This window comes from Arachis duranensis, chromosome 3, assembly GCF_000817695.3.
Source record: "Arachis duranensis cultivar V14167 chromosome 3, aradu.V14167.gnm2.J7QH, whole genome shotgun sequence".
NCBI lineage: Eukaryota > Viridiplantae > Streptophyta > Magnoliopsida > Fabales > Fabaceae > Arachis > Arachis duranensis.
The window spans coordinates 32,157,124-32,168,759 of record NC_029774.3 but is presented as its reverse complement, the minus strand read 5'-3'; the positions used below and the strand labels follow the sequence as shown (position 1 = coordinate 32,168,759).

General features: G+C 36.5%; 1 pseudogene; it reads right to left on the bottom strand.

Moving 5' to 3' along the window:
- Positions 1-8,729: 8,729 nt before the first annotated feature.
- Positions 8,730-9,494, bottom strand: LOC127745481 (protein MITOFERRINLIKE 1, chloroplastic-like; annotated as a pseudogene).
- Between the last annotated feature and the right edge of the window lie 2,142 nt (positions 9,495-11,636).

Below are 11,636 nucleotides of genomic sequence, written 5' to 3'. Positions count from 1 at the left end.
CTTTGAAGAAAAAGGGGTAAAACAAAATCGTAACTCGAAAGCGCAACACTCCGATTGATAACGTAGCGAACAGAAGAATAAGCTAAACGAGATTATATATGTACAAAGGAGTGTCAAAAATAGGAATATCAAGACTCAAAATCCGGTTGTGAAGATAACCAGTCCGAGCATAGCAATATATACATGTAAATAAAATAAGAAACCCCAAGAAAACCCAAAGGGACACAAATACAAAAAACCTATTCTTCAAAATCACCTCTAAGAGGAGTCATCACAGTTTGTATTATTTAATGGAGATAAAAGTATCTAAGAGAAAACATAAAACTAAAATAGAGTCCCGAGAATAAAGGATCTTCGCTAATCCAGAAGTCTCCAGTATGCTTCAGCGAAAAGCCTCACGTCCTGCATCTGAAAACCACAAAATCCGCATGGGTGAGAACCGAAGGTTTTCATTATGGTAACAGTGCCCACATATCTAACATGTAATGTCCTGGAAAAGCCAAAGGCAATCCTAGAACTTTCAACAGATAAATCAAAGCTTATAAACAAACTAAACCACAATAGGCAACTGACTAAAGATCTTCAGTCTAACTAATACTTCCCTTTCCAAATCCTTCAGACCTCCCAACTACCAGCAGGACTATAATATGGCAAACACATTTATATCAGACAAGAGATATACAAATAGGAACAAATAAGGCTTTTAGACAATTAGCAAGTAATATGCAGTCAATTAGGCAATCTCAAATAATTCACATAATATGCATATGATATATGCCTGTCCTAATGGCTAATGATATCATATGTCGGTTATATAGCCAACCCGACAAGTCCTGGTTACTAACAATTGGACTGTCCCTCTGTCGTGCATCCCCAACTCAAGTTATACTCAATATAATTCATATTCACAATTCATATCCAACACCCTCACTGGTGTATATTCACAGGGGCGAGCTCATCCGAAATTTTCACAGTGTCCGGCCACACTTACGACATAGGGTCAGCAGAGTATCGAGTCTCCACCTGGAGCACGTGGTGTAGCCACTGCTTTCTTCCAGGGAAACTCGTATCTCAGATAGTGGAAGTGCAACATTCACATTTCATTCAATAACATATATGCATTTATACTCGGTCATAATTCAATAATGGCTCTGCCATAACTCGACAATAACTCGGATATCCGGCTCATAATTCAATCCAGAACCAGCTAACTTATCAACAAATACAGCCCTTCGACTCATGGCACATAAAGCACTTCCACCGCCATCCTCCGTATCTCATACAATCATCTTTGATCATCATTGAACATTAGTTATCCCTTTTCTTCATTCACAAATTACCACATCCCCTAGCTCCTTTCCCATTGATAGGCATATCATAATGATTTAAGACACAGGGGGTGAGATCGGAGGCTTAGAAGTATGAAATTTGACTTTCAAAACTCAAAAATAAACTGTGGGATAAAAACAGGGACACGCGTACGCGTCCTCCACACGCATGTGTGGATGGCCAAAAAGTTCATCGATGCATATGCGTCGCCCACGGGCACGCATGGATGAAAAAGCAGCCAAGCAATGCCTACGCGTCAGCCACGCGTACGCGTGGGTGTATTTGTATCCCACGCACAAAACTGGCACAGTTCTCGCATAACTCTCAGAAAAATGGTTGGGCATTTGGTGCAGGGCACCGACGCGCACGCTTGGATGGTGCTTTTACAAAAAACGACGCGTACGTGTCAGTCACGCCAACGCGTGGGCATTCTGCTTAAAATTTTTCTAAGTTAAAAGCTGCAGAATTCACAAATTCAACCCCCAATCTTCCGATGGGCATTACTCATCCATTTCAAATCATTTTTTGCCCGTTCTTCGAATGGCATAAAGATCCTGAATCCAATTTCATTTCTAAACAAGTTTGGCACAAAACGGAAATCCGAAGTCCAAGTTATACCCCGTCAAAGTATGCCCAAAAACTATATTTTCATACAAAATTAACCCTTTTTGAAATCAATCAAAATATACCAAAAATCAACATCAAGCCTCCTCAACTCACACATTAACACTTTACCACAATTCACAAAACCACCATCCAACCATTTTACCCATCTCAATCAAATGGCTAACTTACAAACACATTAACATGTCATACATCATTCCTCATCCCAATTTCCATCAATACCATTCCCAATCAACCATCATTATATATAATCAATATCATACTTACCATCAACATGGTTTCACCTACAAATCAACCTCATTCATTCATCAAGCATATATCACAACACGCATTTTTTCCTCATATATCACACCATCAAGGCATCAATATTCATAACCACATATATGATCACATCATATATCTCAACCATCCAATAATATCAATAATTCAATGCCTATCTTAGGGCCTCTAGCCTAAGTTTTCATACCACATACATTTTAGATACAGAAAACCGAGACCATACCTTAGCCGATTTCCTACGTTCAACCGGAGCACTTCCAAATCACTTTTCCACAAGCTCTCAAGGTCTCAACACCTCCAAGAACATATTTTTTCACACCAAAGCCCTCTTCCAAGCTTTCCAAAATCTCAATCAAGCTTCAATATTCACATACACACTACCTAAGCCACAATTATCATACCCAAACATCATAAAATAACAAATTACACTAGGATTGAGAATCTTACCACACCCAAGGTTCAAGGAAACAAGATTAACCTTCTCCTTCAAGAGAGTTGGGTCCTATAACATCAAAAAGCCCAAAATCTCAACACATTTCTTCATGGAACTCGAAATTTAGGGATGAATAACTGAAATAAAGTAGTGGATTTTGTAGAACTCTTCTCAGTGAATGCGTGACCGTAAACGGTGCGGCAATCGGAGCTCTAGATCAAAAGTTATGGTGGTTTGAAGATCAAACAAGGGTTAGAACTTGAAAGAATGTTCTTCCCCCTTGTGCCTCCATTTCCAACGTGAATGAGTGTTAAGTGAGGAGAGCGAGTGCTGAAAATTAGGGTTTTGGTTTAGTTAGGTTGGGCCAAGGGCCCAATATAGGTCTGGTTGGTTCGGTTTGGTCCGTTCGATCCAATCTTGGTCCGATTTCTACAAAATTGGTATCGAAATTCTCATCTCAATCTCTTCTATCATATTAAGCCACAAAAATCACATTTTTGGCCTTCTAGAATAAATTCTCATTTATGGGTTAATTAGCCATTAATTAACTGGGTTTTACATTCTACCCATCTAATTTGAAATTTTTCCCGCAAAATTCAAATTCAATTACCTGAGAATAAGTGCGGATAGTCAGCTTGCATCTCCGACTCAAGTTCCCAAGTGTGTTCCTCAACACCGCCTCGACTCCATGCCAGTTTGACTAATGGAACCTCTTTTCCACGCAACCGTTTGATACTAGCATCATCAATTCTAACTGGAGCCACCGGAAGCGTCAAATCTTCTTTTAAAAATCTCATTTCTCAAATCATCTCAGGCTGATAAGTCAAATTTACTCAAAGTGAGTTTTCTTTTTAAAACAAAGCCACTTTCGACATTCTCTGTCCAAAACTTCCAAAACCATGGAAAGTTAAAGATTCATTTTGGGAACATTCAAAATCACCCATCTCACAATGGGATTTTATAACAAAGTTTCTCGGCAGAGTCCCAAGTCTTTAGGGAAGGTCAATCTATATTAATTTCTTTAAAATTCATTGAAACTCTTAAAATCATAGATTCTTAGCTCAAATAAATAAAACTAAATTTAATATGAAACCGACCATACAAAATCACAAGTTCCAACCCGGTCCAAAAATCAACTCATTTGAAACGGAACCGGTTCATTTGAATCAAACCACTTTCGGGTTTCTTTTGAAACCCATTTTTCTAACTCTTCCAAAACGCCTTAAAATTAATTTCTCAATCAAAAGTCTAGGTTCCTTTAAAAATCACTAAAAGCTCCTTTTTATATTGAAATCAATATTAGAGCATCATTCTTTCCTTCAGTGATTCAAACGGTAAAAGTAGTTCAGTTCTAAATAAGCCGAACTCGACGCATAAAGTTCATTAAATAAATTAAGCTTGAAAACATAAATATTCTCTTAATAAATCAAATAATACATTTTCTCAAATCCAACCCTTTTTAAATAACTTTTTCAAACAAGATTAGGATTTTATAGAAATTTCAGCAGCACCTCCCCTAAAACTTGGACTTTTACCACCCGGTTTGGGTCCCAAGTAAACCATTCCTCATTCCTTTTCAACAGCTCAAAACTAGAATCAATTCAAAAGCAAGCCAAATCCAACAATCGCCTCAGTGGCGTATCTCAAGGAAACTATTTCAAAATCAACTCAATATAAACCGATTTAACTTATTTCCAAAGCTTTAAAGAAATGACTCAATAACAAATCGTTTGTTCAAACTAAGTCAAATAAAGTAAACCAGGCTAAATTGAAAAGTGTATTCTACTTCCCACATTATCCAAAAAATCAACTCAACTCAAATCAATTCACAACGGATTAACCCGATTTCAAAGCTTTAAAAGAATCAACTTCAAAAGCATCTCGTTTCACAAAACCATACAACAATCCATTCATCAAAACCAAATAATAATCCATTCAACATATAATTACATTCATCCAGGACAATCAACATCACATAAGGCTTATACAATCACCAACTACATTGTCTCACATCAGTATCCATATATAATAATTCCAATAATAAACTATAGTTTTTGGAAAGCGCCCCTACCTTAGAACGCAATTCCATAACCCAAACGCGTCACAGGAACCTCCTCTCTTAAACCGGGATCACCAACAACCGCAACCTTGGCTCCAAGCTACTCCCGCGGTAACCATAGCAACACTAATCGCAGCATATAATAATCAGGAATGACCCCACGTTACCAAAACTCATTTATTAACCAAACACAACTGAAAACTAATGCGAGGCTTTTCGAAACATAATTTCTTACCGGAATGACAACACAAAGCAGTTGTAATTTCGAACCGGCGGCAGCAACAGCTCCGGCGGTGGCCAGAAACTCTGGTGGATCAACTAGAAAAACCGCACAACATCAAAACCATCTCGAAAACCAAAAAGGCAGAAACCTCAAATGAAACCCTTACCGACAACTTTTTCGGTGACAGCAGAAGTAGCCAGAAGCTCCGGCGGTGGTTCCGGTGGCCTCAGAACTCCGGCAGCGGCACTGTCAGACTCCGATGGTGTTTTAGGGTAGCTCCGGTGGCAGAAAGGTTTTCCAGCGACCATACACAGCAGACCCCCAACCACAGCAGCAACTAGGAAACCAGCGGCCATAGCGGCAAACTCTGACGGCACGACAGCAAGGGCGGTGGAACCACCCACGATGACGGGTATACCCTCTCCCACAACCGTGGCAGCAGTGGCGATGGAAGGGCAGCGTTGCTTCCTCGTGACTCATCCCTTTCCCTCTTCTCTGTTCACAGCTTCAATGGCGGCGGCAAGGGACGGGTTCTACGGCGGCGACGAGACGGGCTGGTCGGCAACGAGGAGAACGGCAGCCCCATGCTCGGCGATGGTGGCAGGCGGTGATGGCTTCCCCGCAGTGGCTCCCTTTCGCGCATCTCATCTCTTCCTGTGCGTGAGTTCAGCGGCGGCGAGACAGAGAGGCACAGCGCTCTTCCCCCTCCTCAGTCAGACGACGGCGGCAGTGAGACCAGCATGCCGACGCAAGTCTTCCTTTCCTCCCCCTTCTTCCGTGACTCAGTCTCCTTTGCTCTCTGACTTTTGGCTTCTGTTCCTTTCCTTTCATGGAGAAAGAGGAAAAGAAACCGTGTGCTGCTGTTTGTGTTGCTGAAAGGGGGTTGGGGTGGTGGTTGCTGGGTTACAAGGATTAGGGTTTCATTTTTGAAACTTAGGGTTAGGGGCAATATAGTAATTTCACATAAAAATAGGGTTAATATGGTAATCGAAACCCAAATTAAATCCAACACTAATTATATATAGGAAAATACTATTTGCTCATCAACTTTACAAATTATTTTCAATAAAATGCCCAAATCTAAAAATTAGAAATAATATAATTAATTTTTCTATTTTCCAAAATAACAACATTAATATTTAAAATATTACTTATCTAATCCAAATCATGTAAAATTCCTATTATTTCATAACTATCAACTTTATAATTTAAATATAGAAAATAATCCAATAATTATAAAATTGGATAATAATTATAATTCATCTCAAATTCAATAAATCAAAACTTACCTTAATTATCTTTAATAAAATAATTTCTGAAATTAAGGCTGTAAATAACTATATGATTTGGGACTTGATCATAATAAGACTTTTCAAAGGTTCTGGGTCTTACACCTGGAGCACGTGGTGGCTAGCCACTGCTTTCTTCCAGAGAAACTCGTATCTCAGATAGTGAAAGTGCAACATTCACATTTCATTCAATAGCATATATGCATTTATACTCGGCCATAATTCAATAATGGCTACGCCGTAACTCGGCAATAACTCAACCATCCGGCTCATAGTTCAATCTAGAACCAGCCAACTTATCAAAAAATATAACCCTTTGGCTCATGGCACGTAAAGCACTTCCACTGCCATCCTCCGTATCTCATACAATCATCTTTGATCATCATTGATCATTAGTTATCCCCTTTCTTCAGTCACAAATTACCACATCCCCTAGCTCCTTTCTCATTACTAGATATATGATAATGATTTAAGACACAAGGGGTGAGATCGGAGGCTTAGAAGTATGAAATTTGGCATTAAAAACTTAAAAATAAACTTTGGGATGAAAACAGGGACACGCGTATGCGTCCGCCACGTACATGCGTGGATGGCCAAAAATTTCATCGATGCGTATGCGTTACCCACGGGCACGCATGGATGAAAAAACAGCCAAGCGACGCCTACGTATCAGCCACGCGTACGCGTGGGTGTATTTGTGTCCCACGCACAAAACTGGCACAGTTCTCGCATAACTCTTAGGAAAATGGCTGGGCATTTGGTGCAGTGCACCGACGCGCATGCTTAGATTGTGCTTTTACAAAAGATGACGCGTACGTGTCAGTCACGCCTGCGCGTGGGGGACATTCTGCTAAAAATTTTACTAAGTTAAAAAGCTGCAGAATTCACAGATTCAACCCCTAATCTTTCGACGGGCATTACTAATCCATTTCAAATCATTTATCGCCCGTTCTTCGAACGGCATAAATATCCCGAATCCAATTTCATTTCTAAACAAGTTTGGCACAAAACAGGGATCCGGAATCCAAGTTATGCTCCGTCAAAGTATTCCCAAAAACTATATTTTCATACAAAATCACAAAGTGCCATTTTCGTAATAAACCAATTTCATCCCTTTTTAAAATCAACCAAAACATACCAATTTCAACCCTTTTTGAAATCAATCAAAATATACCAAAAATCAACATCAAGCCTCCTCAACTCACACATTAACACTTTACCACAATTCACAAAACTACCATCCAACCATTTTACCCATCTCAATCAAATGGCTAACTTACAAACACATTAACATGTCATACATCATTCCTCATCCCAATTTTCATCAATACCATTCCCAACCAACCATCATTATACATAATCAATATCATACTTACCATCAACATGGTTTCACCCATAAATCAACCTCAGCCATTCATCACGCATTTTTTTCTCATATATCACACCATCAAGGCATCAATATTCATAACCACATATATAACCACATCATATATCTCAACCATCCAACAACATCAATAATTCAATGCCTATCTTAGGTCCTCTAGCCAAAGTTTTCACACCACATTACATTTTAGATACAAGAAACCAAGACCATACCTTAGCCGATCTCCCACGCTCAACCGGAGCACTTCAAACCACTTTTCCACAAGCTCTCAAGATCTCAACACCTCCATGAACAGATTTTTGCACATTAAAACCCTCTTCCAAGCTTTCCAAAATCTCAATCAAGCTTCAATATTCACATACAGACTACCTAAGCCACAATTATCATACCCAAACACCACAACTCAATACCCAAGCATCATAAAATAACAAATTACACTAGGGTTAAGAATATTACCACACCCAAGGTTCAAGGAGACAAGATTAACCTTCTTCTTCAAGAGAGTTGGGTCCTACAACATCAAAGAGCCCAAAATCTCAACACATTTCTCCATGGAACTCGAAATTTAGGGATGAAGAACTGAAATGATTTCGTGGCTTACCTCAAAAATAAAGTAGTGGGTTTTGTAGAGATCTTCGCATTCAATGCATTGCCGCAAACGGTGCGACAATCGGATCTCTAGATCAAAAGTTATGGTGGTTTGAAGATCAAACAAGGGTTAGAACTTGAGCTTCCCCCTTGTGCCTCTATTTCCAACGTGAATGAGTGTTAAGTGAGGAGAGAGAGTGCTGAAAATTAGGGTTTTGATTTAGTTAGGTTGGGCCAAGGGCCCAATATGTGTCTGGTTGGCCCGGTTTGGCCTGTTCGGTCCAATCTTGGTCCGATTTCTACGAAATTGGTATCGAAATTTTCATCTCAATATTCTCTATCATATTAAGTCATAAAAATTACATTTTTGGCCTTCTAGAATAAGCTCTCATTTATGGGTTAATTATCCATTAATTAACTCTGTTTTACAGCATCTCTTCGTCTTTTCCCCCAACCCCACCCAAATTCCTTTCCTCCTACTTTCTAACCCCCCCACCCCAATTCCCATCCCACCATCATCATTAGTTCCCACCTTCATCCTCTTCTTCTTCATCTTCACCATGAACCTAAGTCATCAACCTTGTCTTCACCACATCCAAAGGAGTGGTTATAGAAACCGAAATCACGCCGGCAAGTGTGCCACAAAGCACACTCTGAATAGGTTCCAAGTGAGACTTCTTAGTAGTGTTCAAAACCTCAGCTTTCAAGTACTCAAATGATGAATAACTCAAAACCCCAGCAAGTAAATTCCTCAGCAATGTAGTAGAGTATCCAGCATATAACCCTAAAAACCCATCCTTTTTTAAAATCTTCACCAAAACCTGCCAAGATCTTCCTTTTGCACTAGCTTGCATTCTCTGAGTAATTAATTTCTTAGGTACCATTATAGCAGAAGACATAATATTCCCCATTGCACCAGCACTCGGTGGAATCAACACAGAAGGGAACCCTTCAATTTTGGATAGAAATGACTTACCAAACTCACAGGTTCTGAAATACACTGCAGAAAAAGCGATGGATCCAACAATAATCGCAGATACGCCACTGTAAAATCCGAGAATACCCTTTTGCTGGAAGGTCTTCACGACCGCATCAAGGGCATTCTTGTAAATTTGGGACACTCGTTTGGTCTGCATCTTGGTCTTGATTGTGTCGAGCGGGTGGAGGCAGACGTAGGTGAAGGCACCGGCGATTCCACCACCGGCTGTGCCGATTAGTGCACGCTCAACGAGGGTGAGATTTTTGTGCAAAGTTTGGGCCTTTGGGGTGGGTGCAGAGAAGATCATTCACAATAACAACCCTTCATCTTCTCGACGCCGACAGAGATGAAAAAAAAGAAAGTAAAATTGAGAGGAAAAGGGAAAGGAAGGAACGACAGGGAGATGGTCTGGAATGAAAAATATAACTTCTGAGTTGTTGTTGTCATTGAATTGTTGCTGTCTAGTTTTTTTCCTATTTTTTCACTTCAAAATTGAGTTGTTGTTGCTATTGTTGGTGTTGTTTGGATGAAGGGGTGGTGTTGTGATAGGTTTAGATTGATGGATGGATAAAGAATGGTGTGGTGGTGGTAGTGGTGATGACTGATGATGCAGGGGGGATAGTGGTGAGAATGAGGAGGATTTTTTTGTTTAAGGGCAAAATTGTCCGAAAGATGCTATTTATGGACAAAAGGACGATTTTATAAAGTTTTGTAACGTTGGGGATGATTTTAATAACAAAAAAAAGGTCGGGAACGATTTTGATTTTCACCTCAGACATTAGAGACGAAAAAAGTGCTTAACCCTAATAACTACTATTAAATCGTTCTAGCTCAAAATGATTTGTACGAGATTCATTTTAGATAAGTGATTTATTTTTAAATTTATAAACACTTAAAATCTAATATGTCAAACATGACAATAGAATTTCTATATTTAATATTTTTATATTATAAATATAAAAATATAACTCTAAATAGAATTTTTATATTTCTAAAAACTAAAAATAAAAGATAAAAAAAGATTTTGAATGATTTGAATTGAATAAGAACCACTTATCCTTTCAGAATTAATATAAATATAGAATATCTAATATAATTAATTTATTATATTATTTATTCAAAAAAAAGATATTAAACATGAAAGAATCAAAATAATAATCTAAATTTTAATTTGAAAATTGAATTAGAAAGGAATTCAATTTTTAATCAATTTTTTTCTACTTGTTCCTAGAGTAAAAAGATTTTCATTTGTTCCTAAATAGCCTTCTTTAAAAAGGCTTCTGCTCTCCGAGTAAAAGTCTTTGTAGAAGATATTATTTTTTGGAATTGAGGTTTATTCGTTTTTAAGTAAGCACGTAATTCAACGAGAAGCCCTTTTAAAGGAGGCTATTTAGGAACAAATGAAAATCTTTTTACTCAAGGAACAAGTAGAAAAATATTTATTAAAAATTGAATTCCTTTCTAATTCAACTTTCAAATTAAAATTTAGATTATTATTCTGATTTTTTCATGTTTAATATCTTTTCTTTGAATAAATATTAAAAAATCCTTATTTTTGCTTCTAATTGTTTCAAAAGTAAAGCATTGTTGATTTTTAAAAAAATAATTAATTTTTAATAAAAATATTTTTTTAAAAGATATATTTAAACATGTTTAAAATTTAATAAAAATACTTTATAATTTTAAAGAAGATATCTTTTTTTTTAAATCAATCCAACCAAACACTTTTTTTTAAGTTATTCAATATATTAACTGCTAAAAAAATATCTTTTAAAATGAAGAGAATTATAAAGTGACAAAAGTAAAAAATTAATCACAATTAAATATATAATTTTTATCATTTTTATCATGTGCGAATCTCACTATTTTTATTCAAGAATGATTACATTCTCAAATTTTTTTATCAATTTTTTATTTTAGTTAATTTTAATCCTTAATATTAATATTATTTTTCTTTGATAATTATAAATAAACTAAAAGAAATCATACTTACACTATATGTGATGTGATTTAATTTCTTTCTTGTATTATAGTACTTAAATATAGCATAATATATTATATTTAAAATATTTTTATAATCTATTATTGAAATTTGTCTCTCCCTAAGTTATTTTAATTATGAAAAAGAAAACAAAAATAAAAGAACGAAAATGGTCATGAATGTTAAATAGATCTTCTATGATTGAAAATAATTTCTCTTTTTATCTTTTTTTCATTCTTTTTTAAATAACTTAATAAAAATAGATTAATATTTAAAATAATTAATATTTAAAATGTTGAACAATAATATGCATTTATTAAAATAACATGTTGCTAATATAGTAAAAAAATTGGATTAATAAATAAGTATTATATTTATATATGTACAAAAGAAACAAAACTAAATTACAAAATAATATTATTTCATATAATAATAATAAATAAGAGAAGAAAAAAAAAACAAAAAAAA